Raw genomic sequence first — 18,910 nt, forward strand, 5'->3', positions numbered from 1 at the left:
CTTTGGACTCATCGCCCCTCCTCCCTAACACCCCCCCCCCCCACTACACACACACACCTTTTCAACTGCACCAGATGGGTTTTAACTTTCCGGCACCAGAAAAGCAGACCTTGAGTTTTTTCCTTTATGGAATGTAGGCCACCCCTGCTTATGTGTCACATTCAGTCCTCGTTCTTCTCCCTACTCTTGTCCCTCCTCCAGTCTTCAACAAGTGACTGCAGGGCGGTTTCCCAGCAGGGCTGTGCTCAAAGATTCATAATGCTGGGTTTTCCTTTAGTTCTCCACAGTCTGGGGCTTGGGACAATCCAGGCATTACCTTATCAACTGCTCATTTTAGGGGGGAAGGACGGGGGCACTGGAAACACCACATGGGGCCCAATCCTTCTCTGCACGCATGTGAGGGGTTTCCAGGAGCTCGAATTTCAACTTAAGTGATTTATTTTTTGTTGTTTAATCGCGTGCCTGTCATCTGCTGGACATTTCTTCTACAGTGTTTTGTTGTTGTTAACCCCATTTCTAAGATCAGAGATAGAAGGGTCAGGCACAATAGGCAGTTAAATTGACTCAATCTGGGCTGTGAACCTGCTTCTGTCTGGTTCCTCATAGCCCTCAGTCATTTTAATGGAGGTGTTGTGAAGGGTGTGGGTTCAGCAGCCACACACTGCCTCATCTCGCCTCCTCGTTGAGAGGCTGTGTACCCTTATGTGAGTTGTTTAATCTCCTACCAAGCTTGTGAGAGCACTACTTTTATTAGCTTCAATTTACCGAGGCTGTGAGAGGTCAGGGGAGCGAAGGCTTACAGATTGCCTGGCATATAATATGCTAATGATAGTCAAGATATATAACTAAGCATGTCTCTGTTCTTGGTTCTGTCAGTACCTGGTGTGTCCACAAAGGAGAAACCTGGTTTCCTGCTATTTTGAGCATCTAGTGTGAATGGCAGGAGATAAGTCACATGCTAATGAACCCTTGTGGTGTATTGGTTAAGCACCCTGGGGCCCGGCTATCAAAAGATATAGTGTCCAGGGTCTTAAAGACTGGAAGATAAACAAGGGGCCATCTAGCTAAGAAACAACAAAGCCCACATGGAAAAAGCACACCAGCCTACCCCAACATGATCGCTGAAGACAAAGCGGGTGCATAAGCAAATGTGGGCATGTTTTCTTGATGTGCACTCACCCTTTACATAAAACTCTCTCTTATACATACGCGTTTCTGTGGATTTGTTTCGCTAAGGCACCCAGACTAACATAAGCAGCGTGGAACGCATTTAAGAAGCCTAGACAAGGGCAGGGCAGGATATTTGGAGGGACTGGATCGAGAATTAGAGAGGAAGGGGTGCTGGAGGTGAAACGGGCTGCTAGCTCCCTGTCCCAAGGAGGACAATGAGACTGCTGGCTCCCATGAAGATTTACAGTCTTGAAAACTCCATATAGGGTCACTGTGGTTGGAATCCACTGGACGGCAGTGGCCTTTTGGGATTGAAGGTGGAAGCCACCAACGGCTTCCTGCCATTGAGCCAAGGAGCCTCCGGAGAGTGTGGGAACTTCTGGAATACAGCGAACAACCTCTGCACATCTGCTTTTCGTGCTGCCCAAGTCATGCATTGACATTTTTCCAAAAGTGAACCATCACAGCTGCTCTCTCAGGAAGCTGGGGGCTGAGCCCGCTGGTTCCACTCCGTCAGCATTTCTGGTCCGGGTACCTGCCCTCTGCCCCGGCACAGGCAATGGGCTTTTGGAAGCAGTGCTCCCTGGGTAGTGGGTGTGATTTGGCTCCTCTGGCCTAACATGATGAATGCTGAGAGGGGGTGGATACTAGGGGGTTAAGCTCCCTGACCTTTCCCTAGCCCAGGGGAAAACTTACTATTTAAAGTAAGTTTTAGACAGAATCTTTAGAAAGATAAATTGTTTACTTAATGTACACAATTACTCCCCAACACATCTGTTTTGTGTCTGCTCAACTCAACCTCATAGGCTATGGATGACCTTGAGCAAGTTTTTAAAGTCACAATGGGTTTCTACCAGGATTGAGAGTTCAGCTCTCTCAACTCTCCAACTGGTTATTAGCACCATAGTCTCATTTCTATTTATGGATTTACTTTGTTTGAGGGAAAAAAGACTCCCAATTCAACTATATTTTATTAGGAACTCCTTTGCTATGTTTTACACAAGAAAAAGGCACAAACCGCTGTTCTGGATGAAGGAGAGCATCCGCATGAGGCCCCAATGGTGTCGGAAGGACCCACAGCCACAGTTACTTAAATAAAATGACACCCATTCTGTCCTGCTGACTCTGACTCATAGTGACTCTGTGTAGGGATCCTGAAGTTGCTACCTTTACAGGAAGCAATAACCTCATCTTTCTCCTGTGGAATGACTAGTGGCTTTGAACCAGCGACCTTGCTGTTAATAGTCCAACACTATCCAGCATCACCACCTGAGCTCCTGAAAGCTTAAATGAGACATGGAAAACAAACACCTTTGTCACAAAACTGTCCCTGAAGACGGATCAATTCATGGAGTTGCGGGAGGGCCTGTGAGAGCATGAGCGGGACCTTCATTGGGATGTGCACACGACCGTATATCGCTGAGTCTGGCCCGGGGAGTGGACGCAAGCACACTGCCTGATGGACAAGCTTTCTACTGCCAGTCAGCAGTAGGAAGGAACTCAATGGTGGCTGAATGTGTGGCCCCTCAAAATGGATTTAGGGTCTCCACATAGACTCTCACTGTGAGCCACAGCCTATTGCTCAAAATTTAAGCTCAAATATGACTTAAATGCCTAACATTCTGTTTCCTTAAACTAGAGTACTGCCAGGATCAACTAGAGGCCTGGATGACCTATTAGGTCTGAACAACGATCTCAAATCACTTCACATGATCCATTCCACCAGTCATGTCACCAGTCGCGCCTCCTCACTTACCCATTGCAGAGACTGTGCCTGTATAACCTATCGACTAACACATTCCCACATGTCGTGATTATGAAACCAACCATCATGCTGGAATAAGGACCAATCACGATGTAAGGGGCAGGGTCAGTGGGAAAGCAAGATAGGGGCTGAGGGGAGCCAAGAGGGTCCCATCACTCAATCCCTAAACCTGATCTAATGTCACTAGACTGGGGTCTTCCTCACATCTCAAGGGCACCCGATTCATGATTGAAGTGAATTGTGTTTATTCAATCTTTGTTCTGCTTGCCGTCCTGCTATGCTGCCTCCTCTTCTTGCTTTATGTTGTGGTGACAAATGGCTTGAGAGGGATTTGACATAGGGAGAAAGCCCACCCACATCAACTGTCACCAGAAGCAGACACTAAGTTCATTTCTCTCACCTCACAGAACTATGCACATCAGACACTGGTAGAGCTGCCCGGAAGGGGAACCCTTAGTGCAGTGGTTCTCACCCTGTGGGTTGCGACCCCTTTGGGAGTCATATGACCCTTTCACAGGGCTCGTCCAATTCATAACTGTAGCAAAATTACAGTGATGAAGTAGCAAGAAAATCATTTAATGGTCAGGGGGTCACCACAACAAGAGGACCTATATTAGGAAGGTTGAGAACCACTGCCTGAGTGTGCTTAGGACTTTGCTGCCCTCAGGGTCACCAGACATTCCTGAAGGCAGAGTCACTGCAGGAAGCCCTTCTGGGAAATGCCCTGAAGCCAGGTCTCAACCAACTCCATCCACCCTCACCCTCCTAGATCCTAATCATAGGCCGCTTGGAAATGCTCTCTGCCACTTCAAAGACTGTAAGTCCATGGGAGCAGAAAGCTTCCTCTTTCTCCCTTGGAGTGGTGGTTGGTGAGTTCAAACTGCTCACCTTCTGGCTAACAAAACCCACAGACCAGCTCCCCCTGAGCTCAGTTTGGTTTGCCGCACAGCACACATTGTTGGGAACCTTCTGAAGTAGCTGTGCCATGTGCAGGTTAGGGGATTTCGCACAAGATGCAGAATTCCACCCTCTTTTGGCAAAAATAATTTTTGCAATAGCCTTGTATTCTCTTCTGGATCTGAGTAGCAGCTACTCTCATGCAGTCCTAGCACATACATGCATGCACAGTCCTCCCAACTCCCTAAGGTCTTATGCCGAGTCTGCTCCATGCTTTCCTGTGTCCTATGTGGCGCTGTAGGCACCCAAGGCATGGGCTCTGCAGCCTGGGTTCAAATCTCTCCTTTCCACTTCCTCACTGTGTGGTCATAGGCTCATGACTTTATCATCCTGTGCCACTGATTTTTCATCTGTAAAATGAGGCAAGAATAGAGTCCACACATAGGCTTGTTAAGTGAAATAATTGAATTATTATATACAAAAAGCTTAGAACATTGCTCGGCATCTTGCAAATACTGTTAGGTAGCTTAGCATAGGGACTGGGTCATCCATTACATATGCTCAGGTTCAAACTTCCGGTGGGTGTTACATCTGGATTGGCCCATCTGGGCCAGGTGAATTCAATCCAGCCAATGGGGTTGACCAGGACCATCAACCATGCCTCCCTATGGAGGAATTGAAAAGGCACATCTTGACCTCTCCGATGTCTCCCTTCACCCACTTTTCTGTTGTCCATCCCCCAGGGAGGAGGTCACATGTAGATACTTGTAATCGGTTCCCTCTTTCCAATCCACCCTCCCGCTACCCTCCCAATATCACCACTCACAAATTATCAAGGTTTCTTGAGGGATGGGGGAGCGGGGAGGAGGGGGTAAAAATGAGGACTTGATTGATGCCAAGGGCTTATGTGGAGGCAAATGTTTTGAGAATAATGAGGGCAGTGAGTGTACAATGTGCTTTACACAATTGATGTATGTATGGATTGTGATAAGAATTGTATGAGCCCCTAATAAAACGATTTCAAAAAAAAAGAAAAGAAAGAAAAGGCAGGATCCTGGAGCCCACGTAGTGACTTTCTCTCCAGCAGCTTCTAGGCAAGCTGTGCAGGGGTGAGGGGCCCTGAGGTGCCTGTGTAAACCTGAAACTTCTTCTCTCAAAAAACTCACTTGGATCACAATCCAGGCTGCGGAGTGAATTCTTTCTCTCGCGAAGCCAAGGACTGAGGTATATTTCTCCCACGAGAGATCTAACAATAGTATCTCTTATTATATCATTAGGAGCCCTGGTGGTGTAGTGGACTATGCATTAACCTGCTAATCGCAAGGTCAAGGGTTTGAACTGACTAGCCCGTCCGTGGGAGAAATATGAGGTTGTCTATTTCTGTAAGGCAATGGTTCTCAACCTTCTGAATGCCGCCACCCTTTAATACAGTTCATGTTGTGGTCACCTGCAACCATAAAATTATTTTCATTGCTACTTTATAACTGTAATTTTGCTATCGTTATGAATTGGATGACCCCTGTTAAAGGGTTATTTGATCCCCAAAGGGGTCGCGACCCACAGGTTGCGACCCCTGCTGTAAGGATTTAAAGTCTCAAAACCCCAAAGGGGCAGATCTTTGTCCTACTAGGAGTCAATAAAATGGTAGTTAGGTTTTTTTCTGCATCAGTATCAGATTCTGGTGGCAATCTCAGTCATCCTGCATTGTGGTCTGGTTTGAACTCCGGAAATGACTGCCCTGGTTTGAGGTGAGGGCCACGGTGCTTCAGTGGTAGACCTCTCATCGACTTTCACCGGGAAGACCCGGGTTTGATTTGCAGCCAATGTGCCCCAGACTGTCAGTGAAGGTTTGTGTGTTGCTATGACACTGAGCAGGCTTCAGTGGTGTTTCCAGACTGAAACAGAATAATGAAGAAAGACCTGATCATCCCCATCCACACATTGACCTATGGCCCACCACTGTTGGCTTCCTCTCCCAGTCCTGGTGGTAGCACAGATAGGCACAGTTTGCTCCACTGCCCATGAGGTGCCCATGAGAGGCTGACGCGACAACCACAGTCAAGATCAACAGCTTAAACTCCATTCTGGGTCTATGGAAACAAGAACAACCTTCTGAATTGAGGTTGCATTGCTATTTGGGACTGGAAGGATGCCTTTGTGATATGGATTGCACTCTGGATCCCAAGGGGGACTTTTAAACACAGCCACATAGCAGCTCCGGAAATTGCCATAGTGAGAAGGCAGGTTTAAAAAAATTAAAAAAAAGCTTTTACTGGCTTGCTCAAAGGAGGCTGCGGGTAGATTGGGGGGTGGAAAACTCCTCTGGAAATGGAAAATTTTTTATCCTTACATATGCATCATTTCTTCTGGTCCTGAAAGAAAACACAAAGCAGAGGAGAGGAGGAAACGGAGACTGGCAGTCATCTTGTTGGTATTCCCACAGCACCCCCTCCTTAAGCGCTTGCTGCCATCTCATCCAACTCCACTCAGTGTATTTTCACCCGGCAGTGATGCAGAAATGTCTGCGTACTCCAGTTTTATTGTAGTCTGGCAGCGTTTATGGCTTTGACGTTCAACTGAGCATGGCAGGACGTCTAGAAGCAATTATAACCAGCACCTGCTCTGTCTGTGCGATGGGCAGGCAGTGACGGATTCCCAGCCTCCGGAACACTAGTGTTCCCTCCCAGCTCAGGATAATGACGGTGACACTCGGCCCCCTTGTTGTCTGGGGAGCTCAAGGAGCTCTCCTCTGAAACCTCAACTTATGGGCATTTCTTTGAGTGAAGACATCAAATTAGTGACTGGAAAGGAAGGCGTAGGAGATGATTATTGGCCACAAGACAAGCCTTAATCGCCTCCAGAGAGCATGTCTCCTAAGTGCCAAGTGTGGAGAGGGAGGAAACAATTGATCACAAATGGAATAGACTCTGAGTCTCGCCACACAATGTGTGTGTGTGGTCACTGAGGCGGCAACATTATGACTGGGGATGGATACGGTTTGTGCAGCCGTGATTGCCATCCAGAATGTGGCATGCTATTGTGAAAAATGATTTTTTATTCTGAGCAAATCTCTGCTTCCACTTGCTTTAATGCTTCGCCGGAGAGCAGGGGACTCTGGGAGGGGTGGGGGGCGCACAGGGCTGGGCTGACCTCAGGAACTCATGTGTAAAGGGCTTTTTCTCACTTGGAAGCAGGCTGTTCTTTCTGGTAAAGCTTGTTTGTGAACCTTGCCACATCTGCGTCCGAAGAGGGAACTGAAGGTGACAAATGCCATGAGGAGCCCCGGGCACATCTTGTTTCATTTGAATCCCAGTTTTACCTTTCTGGGTTCTGAAGCATCAGATGGGTGCCAAACGCTTCCACGGACAACTAAAGCTGAACAAGGTGGAGGCAGATGAAGAGCAACGGGAGGTTGGTGTTTGGGAGACTGAATACTTGGGCTTCCTAGGCCAGTCCAGTTGGTGGTTAGAGCCCTGTTTCAGATTCCACTGTAATCTCCTAGTGTCCAAGGACCAAGTGGCTCCTAAGTCCAGAATTTCTGTTGCATGTGTCACCAAGGAGGAGTTGGGCTAAAATGCATTGAAGAATAAAGCAGGAGCTTGGCTTATGAATCCACTCTCTGATTCTGAAATTTCAAAGGCTCCGTGCACAGACATTTCAACACTGAAAGCACAGCAGGGAAAACCAAAGACTTGGGCTTCCTCCTTGTCCCTCTTTTCGGGCTTTTACGGTTTTCCAAGGCGCCTCCCTGAGCCGAGTGTTGTATAGGTCAGGTTTAAAGATGTCCTAGTTCCGAGGGACTTGCTGTTCTGCTTTCTTTTTCAGGGAGACCTGGTTTCTTGTCTTGTGGCCAAACACAGAGCACAGATGTCTGTGGGCCTCCTCCCTTTCCCCTGACCTTTGCTCTCTTCTCTGGATACACTACTGACCTGTTCTCCCTTACAAGATCTGAACTGCTCACAAACTTCGATGAATTCTCATCCTAGCAAGAAGCATCTGAGCATCTTATTAGAGCCTGTATGAGTTCTGTTCTGGATGCTTATTTGTGCAACTTCAGGGTCTGGCATGGAAACATTCCATGTCCACAGACCCGCACAAATAATATAAACTCCAACAGTAGTTTAAGGTTTAAGGTGGTAACAGGGAACGCTGGGGCCTGTGGCTCCTGGTGAACCTCACAGGCTGTCTAAAGGGGCTACTTCCATCTCAATGTAACCATACAGGAATGTAGACCTGTTAGGTAGCAAGACAAGGGGTTGTTCCTCTCCATGCTTAGGGGGCCCCCTACAGGAGGTTGGAAGCCAATGCAGGCTAAAGGGCATGCACCAATTCAAGGCCAAGCCAGGAGAGCTTAATTGACGCCTCACAGCTGAAAGCCCTTAAAAGGCTGGAACCTTCCCTTCAGCTGCTTCTCTGCCTTCCGCTCAGCAGGGCTGGGTGTGCAGTGTCATGAGGGTGCCCGTGTTCAGTTTACTGTAACGCCGGAACCTTCTTCTCTCCTGTATATAAACCCACTCGGATCACCACCCAGGCTTTGGTGTGAATTTCTTTCTAGTGTGTAGCCAAGGACCGAGACATTTCCCACCCGAGAAACCTACAGACCCAGACTTACAATAAACCCATATGTGTGTGTGTGTGTGTGTGTGTGTGTGATACACACACACACACACACACACACACACACACACATATATGGCAAGAGGTGAACAGGTCTAGCCAGCAATGGTGAAGAGGGCCCTGGGATTGAGATTGAGAACGATTCTGAAGTAGAATCCATAACCCTTAGAAATGTATTGGCCTGCTATACCAATCCAATTACCCTCAACCTTCTTCAAAGAATTGGAAAAACTGACCACCAACTTCATATGGAGAGGGAAGAAACCCAGAATTAGCAGAGAACTCCTCAAGAAGAAGGACACAATTGGAGGACTCGCCCTACCTGATTTCAATGCCTACTACACAGCTACAGTGGTCAAAACAGCATGGTACTGGCACAATGATAGACACTCAGACCAGTGGAAAAGAATAGAAAGCCCAGGAGTAAAATCATCAGCATATAGACAACTGATCTTCGACAAGGGTTCCAAAAATGTCAAGTGGGAAGCAGATGCCCTCTTTAATAAGTGGTGCTGGAAACAATGGATATCCACATGTAGAAAGTTGAAATAAGACGTCTACCTCACCCCATGCACAAGAATACACTCAAGGTGGATCACAGATCTAGAAGTCAAACCCCAAACCATCAGGACCATTAAGGAGGGAATTGGGACTAATCTCAGAGTACTGGCCCAGGGAGCACATAGGCTCACTGCAACAGGGAAGGGGACACACACAGGTGAATTGGAAATCGACAAATGGGATCTAATAAGAATAAAATGCATGTGCACCTCGAAAGACTTTGCCAAGAGGGTGACAAGGCAACCCACAGACTGGGAGAAGATTTTTAGTAATGACACATCAGACAAAGGGCTCATTACTAAAATCTACAACACCATCGTGACCTGCAAAAAGAGGAAAACAGTTAACCCCCTAAGGAAGTGGGCAAAAGAAATGAGAAGAACTTTCACTAGAGAGGAGATCAATATGGCCAATAAACATATGAGAAAGTGCTCGAAGTCCCTTGCCATAAGAGAAATGCAAATCAAAACAACCATGAGATACCACCTAACACCCCTGAGGCTAGCCCAGATCAGTAAATCAGAGAGCAACAAGTGTTGGAGGGGCTGTGGTGAAGTAGGAACCCTCCTCCACTGCTGGTGGTCGTGTACATTTGTACAGCCACTGTGGAAAGCAATCTGGCGATACCTAAAGAAAATGGAAATTGATCTACCTCATGACCCAGCCATCCCTCTACTGGGCATATACCCGGTTGAAGCAGCAAATAAAACACGACCAGTCATATGCGCTCCAATGTTTATTGCGGCACAATTCACAATGGCAAAGACTTTGAAACAGCCTAAGTTTCCATCGACAGACGAGTGGATTAGCAAACTTTGGCACATACACACAATGGAGTATTATGCAGCACTGAAAAGCACCGATGAGCACATGAAACACGTTATTTCATGGGAAGAGCTGGAAGGAATTATGTTAAGCGAGGTAAGCCAGACCCAAAGGGACAGGTACAACATGAGTCCCCTGAGGTAAGTACAATCAGCATGACAGAAATAGAAGAATAAACATCCATCCCACAATAAACGGCAGGAAGCATAGATAGTTGGAGGGAGGACAGGCCACACCTAGGGAGGTACATAAGAGCCCAGCATAAAGAAGGGGTAGTGGGGTAGGGAGAGGGAGAACCGGGAGGGGGAGAATCCGAATGGATGGTATGGGGGGGGCAGGGTACTAACCCACCCGGGGGAGAGTATCGGTTATGTCCCCACAGATTTGGAACATGCATACGGACCCCAACACGACACACCAAACAAGGAGGACAACGCAAAGTACAGAGGTCTACACAAAGAGGCTGGACGACAAGCCGGCCCAAACCAGAATTAGGCCGACCCCCACACTCGAAGGGAATACCACAGAAAACAAAAATAGATCGTCTGGAGTGGGAAAGGAACTGACCCACCACACCACATCCAGAAGGAAGCTGAAACAAAAGAAGGAGAAAGGACATAGTGGAGTACACCTGGGTCCACCAAGCCCAAAGTCGATAGACCAGCTAGAAGAGCCCATCATACAGAGAGGACCATTCAGCTGACCACACTACGAGATATGACATCCTGCACCAACACATGGCCCTACACGGGACAGCACCTGAGACACAATGGGGGATGGGCAACTGAGCTGACCCCGCCACACTGAGGCAAACACTGGGGACATGCAATGGAGCAGCAGAGGAAGCAGAGCAAAGGGAGCCCGAGGGAGTAGAAAGGATGGTCTTCTGGGCCAGGACGTGGCGCCTCACAAGCTACACCTAGAAAACACTCCTAAAGGCCAATGAAAGGACCTTGAACTACTAGCAATTTTTTCTTTTAATATTTGCTATCTTTTTGTTTAGTCTTTTTAAACTTGTTTTGTTTTTTTACCCAGTAAATTTTGTATGTTAGTGGCTTTTCTGCTTATCAGCGTGTCGATGTTGCTTCTGTCAAAGCCATGTTCTTATGGGCCACTTGGGCGCAGTCAAAGTCATATCCATTTGTATGCACGTATTACTATGTCAGCAGGTCCACCTAGACAAGATAGGCTGGACAAATAATGAGAGAAGAAAACAACAGGACCAACGGTCCTGGAGGGACATGAGAGCGTGGGAGGTAGGGGAAGGGAGGAGGTGTCGCCCAACACAGGGACAAGGGAACAGCGAATGGTTCAAAACCAGAGGAGGGAGGGGAGGGGAGGACTGGAAGGGAGTGACCAAGAGCAAGGTAACTGAGAGGAACTACTGAATCCAGAATGAAGGCTAAACATGGTAATGGGTCGGGAGGAAAGCGAAAGGAAATAGAGGAAAGGAGTAGGAGGCAAAGTGCATACAGAGAAGCCTAAATACAGACATGTACATATGTAAACATATTTATGATTATGGGGGCAATAGATTTATATGCATATATTTATAGGTTCAGTAGTAGGGTAGCAGATGGACATTGGGCCTCCTCATGCATAATCCCCCAATACAATAGCACCTCGCCCTGCTAAGCAGCCATTGCAGGATACCCATCTTCCCGACATGATCACTGAAGACAGCCGTGTGTGTAAGCAAATGTGGTGAAGAAAGCTGATGGTGCCCGGCTTATCAAAAAAAGATATAGCGTCTGGGGTCTTAAAGGCTTGAAGGCAAATAAGCGGCCATCTAGCTCAGAAGCAACAAAGCCCACAGAGAAGAAGCACACGGCCTAAGCGAATACAAGGTGTTGAATGGACCATGTAGCAGATACAAAGGAACAAAAACAATCATTGTGTGATCACCTCTCTCACATAATGGCTGAAGACGAAAGTGTGCATAAGCAAGTGTGGTGAAGAAGGCGGATGGTGCCCGGCTACTGAGAGATGTAGCGTCTGGGGACTTAAAGGCTTGAACGCAAACAAGCGGCCATCTAGCCCAGAAGCAACCGAGCCCACACGGAAGCAGCACACCAACATAGGTGATCATGAAGGACAGAGGAGACCAGGTCTCCAACATCAAAGGTGGGGTGGTGGTGAGAATCACATCACCGTGAAAGAGGGGGAGTGCATGATGGGGACCCAACGCCCACCTGTAGACAGCTGGACCCCCTTCCAGAGGGGTAGTGAGGAGGAGATGGGCCACTCAGGGTTCAGTGTAGCAACAATGAAACTCAAAACCTTCCTCTAGTTCCTGAACGCTTCCTCCCCTCCCAATCATCATGACCCCAATCCTACCTTGCCTTGCGGACCTGGTTATACCAGAGGATGTACAGCGGTGCAGTGGGGATCTGGAGGCACAGGGAATCTAGGACAGACGAACCCCTCAACACCAGCTGTGGGAGTGGCGACACCAGGAGGGAAGGGCATGTAGAAAGGGAGAACCGATCTCAGAGATCTATGTGTAACCTCCTCTCTGGGAGATTGGCAAGGGGGAGGCGGGTGAGGGGAGACGCCGGGGAGTGTAAGATAAGATGTAATAATTATTTATAAATTATCAAGGGACCAGGGGTGGGATCGGGGAGGGAGGGGGATGGGGGGGAAAAAAGGGAAACCGAGCTGATTCCAGGAACCCAAGTGGAAGGTGAATTATGAGAGTGATGAGTGCAACGAATGTATAAGGGTGCTTTGCTCAATTGATGTATGTACAGATTGTGATAAGAGCCTTATGAGCCCCAATAAAACGATTAAAATAAATAAATAAATAATGAAAGAAAAAAAAAAGAAATGTATTGGCCTTAGGGGAGGGGCAAAGAGGGCTGGATTGAGAAAGTCTGTGGCATCCAGTTCTGACTTGACTTTTGGATCCAGAATCTTTCAGGAGTCATGGCCTTGCCCTCCAGCCAGAACTTCCAATAACCGTCTTCTCAGAGCCTTGTTAAATTCTCATAATACGTTACACCTGCCATCCTGTGAGCAGCTACCAAACCCAGGCACTTTTTTCTTTCTTTTTTTTTTTTTAACAGGAACAATAAAGTTTATTGAACCGTAGCTTAGTACAGGCGCTGGGGTTTCCCCACGGTGCTCTTAATGTACAAAGCACGGATATTCTGCCAATTCTTCTTCAGCAGCGAAACCAAAAAGTTGACAGCCAAGTGGATGTTGTACACGAGTTCATCATCTGTCATCTTCACATGGCCAACTGCCACTGCCAGACACAGCACCTTCTTCATCTGGAACTTGAAGGTGGACTTCACCTCGTCGACCTTGGCCACCATGTTCTCATTGTGGGTCAGCAGGGAAGGGAATTTCCCGGCCTTGTTCAGGCCCGGGCCCAGAATTCGAGGAATCTGCTTGATCAGGGTCTCTGAGGCCAAAAAGGCATCATACTTCTTGGCCAGCTTTTTGACCAACTTCTTATTCTTGTTGAGCTTCTTGAGCGCCTCGATGTCCATGTGAGGGATCTCCACGGCCTTCGCTTGTCGCAGTGCTGCTTGTCCCCAAGGACACACACTGAGAACTTGGGGCGCGGGGTGGACTTAAGCCTGACGGTGCCAGAGAAGCGTTTGTCCTTCTGAGGGTCGTAGTTCTTCAGGCTGATCTGCAGCTCCACCGTCTCCAAAAACTTCCGGCGCTTGCTCTGGTTCCTGTGCAGGACTTCCCGCACCGCCTCGTAGAGGGTGTCGCGAGAGACTTTGGTACTCATGGTTCCTAGCGCTGCGGCAACCGGAAAAGAGACCCAGGCACCTTTTTCAAAGACAAGCTCGCTCTCTCTACCCTTAAGAGCAGGTAGTTTTTGGATGATGGATATGAGATACCACAGAAGGCAAATCTGTAATCTTCCATGATGCCCAAAACATGCTGTCACAACCAGGACCCATGACAATCCCTCAGTTTCCTAAATTGCTTCACTGTTGCTTTTTAATTAATATATGACATTAACTTGTCATATATTGATAACAGGGAGGACCCTGAACTAGATGAATAAATTAAAGCTCTCCTCATCCTGTGCTTTTATATGAATGTGTTAATTATTTTTGTCATTAGGGAGAATGATGGAGGGATGGAGCAATACCAAACGGAGTTTGACAAAGTGTTGTGTTTGCTGCGGGAAACATGGTGCGTGTCACATACAATCTGTCACCCAGTGAGTCTGCAATTAACACCAAGGGACCAAGGTAGGATTCCCGGTAATAAATAGCCTTCCTCCCAGATGCTAGTGGAGACCCAGCAGGACCCACTGTTGTGTTGTAGCAGTTGTACACGGGACCTTATGGGAGACAGAGCTGGTGTTTGAAATGAGTTTTGTTTGTCCCCAGTTGGCTCAGATTTGTTTTTTAGATAGCATAATCACTAACATTTAAACACAGGGTGATGTCACGTAACAATCTGCAGCTTCTGAGAAATGGAGAGGCCCGACTTTGCTGGTTGACAGTGCACCTCTGGAAGACAAGGGGGACCACAGAGGGACTGGGGGGGGGGCAGGCAGATGTGGTGATCGGAGTTTGGAATCCTTGTTTTCCACGTAGAGGTGGCAAGGAGTTCAAGGGTTCAGAAATTGAGGAGGGAAGTTCCAGAAGACAAGTCTGTGTGGTCCATAATAAACCAATATAGGGGTTGAGATTTCAATCCGTTGGCTATTTATTTTGTGCCTGGTAGCCAACCAGCCCAGAATTCCTGACCTCGCCGACCGTGTGAAACAAGGACCATTCCAGAATTACATAGAAGCAAGCATGGAAGCAAGGGCATCCACCACCCCGAATGCGTAGGGGTCAGGAACCAAGTGCTTTCTGTAGAACAGCCCCAGAAGGCAGACCTTTGGCTGGAAAACCTGTTAGGGAGCTAGCATAGGGACTGGCAGGCCCATTACACAAGCTCAGAGGTCTGAGCTACCGGCTCATGAAGTAGAGGCTCACTGCATGCTCAGAAGTTCAGGTTTCCAGCCAGCAGGGGGAGCTATGCCTGGGTGGGCGCTGTACCTGCATTGGCTCACCTAGGCCAGGTGAATTCAATTCAACAACACAGCCAATGAGGTCGAACTACGTCATCGACCACGCCTCCCTAACCGCTCATAAAACTCAAGAGGATCCCAAACCAGGCCTCGGCGTGAGCTGTTTCTGGCGTGGAGCCGAGGACCGAGGCACACCTGCCCCAGGTGAGGTCCAACAGAAGCGGTGATGTTCGAACAGAAGCGGTGCTGTGTGACTGGAAGCTATGAGGTAAGCCGGCCCCAGGAGTGGGCCTTCCCATGCTGGTCTCACGGGTTGTGGGCCCCTCTGGGCTCCTTTCACCTCACCACCCTTGGGAGAATTGTTGGGTTGAGTTCACCTGGCCTAGGTGAGCCAATCCAAGTGGCGCCCCACCCAATACGGTGGAGGTCCCTGGGGACGCTTGTAGCGTATTGCCGCAGCCCCAGCCTTTTGTGTCGGTCTTTGCGCCATTTCTTGCTGGTGTCAGTCTTTGCGCCGTTTCCTGCTGGTGTCGGTCTTTGCGCCGTTTCTTGCTGGTGTCGGTCTTTGCGCCGTTTCTTGCTGGTGTCGGTCTTTGCGCCGTTTCTTGCTGGTGTCGGTCTTTGCGCCGTTTCTTGCTGGTGTCGGACTTTCCGCCGTTTCTTGCTGGTGTCGGTCTTTGCGCCGTTTCTTGCTGGTGTCGGTCTTTGCGCCGTTTCTTGCTGGTGTCTGTCTTTGCGCCATTTCTTGCTGGTGTCGGTCTTTGCGCCGTTTCTTGCTGGTGTCGGTCTTTGCGCCGTTTCTTGCTGGTGTGCGGGACTTGATGTGCCTCTCTGTGCCTGCCTTCCCGGGCTGCATTTGGGTGGGGGCTGGGACGCTGCTGCCTGGAGGCTGGGAGGATTTTGACTCCCAAAGCCTTCTCGAGGCTCAGTGTAAAAGTTTATTTGGACTCGAAAACAGAATCAAAGACCCAATTAATTAAGTTTTAGAAGCAGGCTTTATTGCGAACTTGTGGCGGGTTCAGCAACTCAGGGTATTGAGCTATTGAAGCCACGCCAGGGAAAAAATCCTGGCGGCGTTTTTATGCCCACTGCTGGCAGGCACAGCTGGAGAGAATCATAGCTTGGGGGGGGGGGTGGTGGTGGATCTGCGCACACAGGTGCTTCCGAAGGGAGAAGGTCGTTAATCTTACCTACATATGTCAGGGACGCGTGGAGTGACCATATCTTCAGAAAACTTTCTGGCTTTGGGAGGAGCTGGTTCCAGGAATTTGGGGTTGAGCAGAGGAGGGGAGGTCAGTTAGGGGTCAGTCTTGAGAGCTAAAATGGAGTCTGTTGTGCCAAGACAGGACGTTTTAGACTGACCCTATAGGGAAAAGGGACAACATTAGTCCATTTCTGTAACTGCTTCCTGTGGGTAGTGGGTGAAGAGCAAGGGGAGGGGCTTTTCCAGGCAGAGTACTGGGAGTTGCGGCCTGGCACAGGGTGGAGAGGTTGTTGTTGCTGGTGGACTGCTATACGGGTGATTTCGCGGAGTCAACTTTGCAGGAGCTGAATGAGACAAGGAGCAATTAAGAGCAAAATTACTACTAAAATTATGGGTTCTAGTATGGGGGCTAGGAAGGAGTACAGAGAAGAGTTCCACCAGGAAGAGGATCCGTCTGTTCTGAATCTGTTGTTTTGCAGCTCACGGTTTAGCTTGTTGAGGGTCTGGACTCTAGTTTCCACAATTCCCAGCTTATTGATGTAATAACGGCATTCCTCCTGGAGGAATTAGCAGGTTCCTCCTTTTTCAGCAGTGATGAGGTCTAAAGTGCAGCGGCTCTGCAAGGCAACTTGGGCAACAGAGGTTGTTTGTTTCTGCAGGGAGGCTAGAGATTTGGCAGAGGCATCGACTGCCAGCTGGAAGCGTGTGGATAACTTGTCTGCTGTGGTGATAGAGGGTCTAAGGGTCCCGCCGCTGAGTCCTACTGCACCTGCTGCTGAGGCTAAGGAGATTCTCACTGCTATCGGAAGAAAAACTGCTCTTTTAGTTTGGCGACTGTATACCTGGATGTATTTGTCCTGGACCTCAGCCGGAGTGTATGTAGTGAGCTGCGGAACCAGAGTGACGGGCAGGCACAAAAGGGTAAGGTAGAACTGATGTTTAAATGCTTAGTGTATAGTTGCACCAAAAGAAAATTTTTTTCTGGCGCTGTTAGTGGTTTGGAGGGGATTTGGGTGACATTACATGTCTGTGTCGATGGATTGGAGTAGCAAAAGGGCACTTGAGTGTTTTCTGGTTGGATGTACAGAGGAATATTGGGGATGGTTATGGGTTTTGTGGTCTTTACGTTGGATGAAAATGACAGGGCAGGACCTGGTACTGCTACCAGAGGAGGGCGTTCTAGGGCTGCACGCATGCAGCAGGTGGAGAGGTTGGCTAGTCCAGCAAAGTGGCGATGGCCAGTCCCTGCTGTAGCAGGGTAAGCTGGGAGAAGGGAGACTCAGAAGGTTTAGAAATTTGCTTAGTGAGTTGAAGGTCTTGGATCTGAATATTACAGTGGATGGTGGATTGGACCTGGAGTAGCGACCTCCATACATAGAGTTTGGCGTCTGGAAATTTCTCTCGGCGAGTGGCGCACCACGCTCCTGGAACCAGAGGTGTCCAGCGGCTATCCCAGGGGTCTGGGATTGTGAGAGTGTATTTAGATTTATGGTAGTAGAATCATCCCTGGGGACAAAGGGAAAGGTAAAGTATCTGGCAGAAAGACCAAGGACACCCTACATTTTTCTGTATTCACCTTTTGCACATTGGGTAGTTGCCTTCTGGTCATACAGGTAGCAAATAATGGGATCAGCTTTTCCTTGATGCCGCTTAAAGTCAGGGAAATTTAAGTATATGGGTGTTCTGCACCCTGTGGGTGGGCAGTCAGCGGTGGCCAGCAAATAATCATAACGCTTAGTGCGGGCGTAATTGGTATAGTTTTCAGTCAAGTAAAATCGCTAGCAAAAGGGGAAATTATATTAGGTTTAGCTGGCTGGCTTGGTGAGGCGAGTGAGGCGGAGAGACATAGGACCAGTAGACTGAGCCAGACCACTGGGAGCCATGGTCAGAGTTCACTGCTGCCTTGACTCGGGACAAATGTACCCAGGAATCTATTCCAAGACCCTTGACTGCCAAGGGAGTAGTGAGCACTACGGTGTAAGGGCCTTCCCACCGGGGTGCTAAGGGTCTGGGTGCTAGGGATTTAATTAACACAGCATTTCCAGGATGCACTGGTTTTTGGTGATCAGCAGAGGTCGGAGATGGTTCAGGGATGGGGGAGTTTTCGTGTTGTCTAAGAAGGTTGCGGAGCAAGGACAAGTATGGAAGGTACGAAGCTAGCAGAGGGCAATCAGTTGCAGGAAGAGGCGAGAAAAGAAAAGGTTGTCCGTAGAGTATTTCGATCATGGCTGGGGAGGATCTGCGCACATAGGTGCTTCAGAGGGGTCGTTAATCTTATCTATATGTGAGGGAGGGGTGGAGTGATCATATATTCAGAAAACATTCTGGCTTTGGGACGAGCTGGTTCCAGGAATTTGGGGTAGAGCAGGGGAGGGGAGGTCGGTTAGGGGTCAGTCTTGAGAGCTAAGATGGAGGTGCAGGCCTCAAAATGGAGTCTGTTGCACCAAGACTGGGACACAGTGGTGTGCTGCGGCTCCACCAAGCAGGATGGCTGGGAGCGCCCACATCTACCCTGTTGGTTTGGGCAGGTCTCTGGCTGGGTGGTTGGCTCCAGGCTGGCTTTCGGCTAGGCCACAATCTGCGGCTTCCATTTTCCCAGCCACATGACTCCACTCCCAGGCAGAATGGCGCCACCTGTGTCTGTTGTAGCTACTGTCTCTTCCCAGAAAGAAAGCCACCCAGACCGCGGGCAAGTTCAACAGAACAAGTTTTATTTTCTGCGCAGAGACTGTCAGCTCTCTTGAGAGGAGACTGAGTGGCCCCCAGTCTAATTTTCCAAAGGTTTTTATACTTTTGCAATGTGCAGGTGTGCAAGCAGGTAGAGTAGAGAAGCAGGGTGTTGCAGTTAGCCATTCTTAGTTGAACATTACCTGCTCTGGTC

The sequence above is a fragment of the Tenrec ecaudatus genome, assembly GCF_050624435.1.
Source record: "Tenrec ecaudatus isolate mTenEca1 chromosome 10 unlocalized genomic scaffold, mTenEca1.hap1 SUPER_10_unloc_1, whole genome shotgun sequence".
In the NCBI taxonomy this organism is placed as follows: Eukaryota; Metazoa; Chordata; class Mammalia; order Afrosoricida; family Tenrecidae; genus Tenrec; species Tenrec ecaudatus.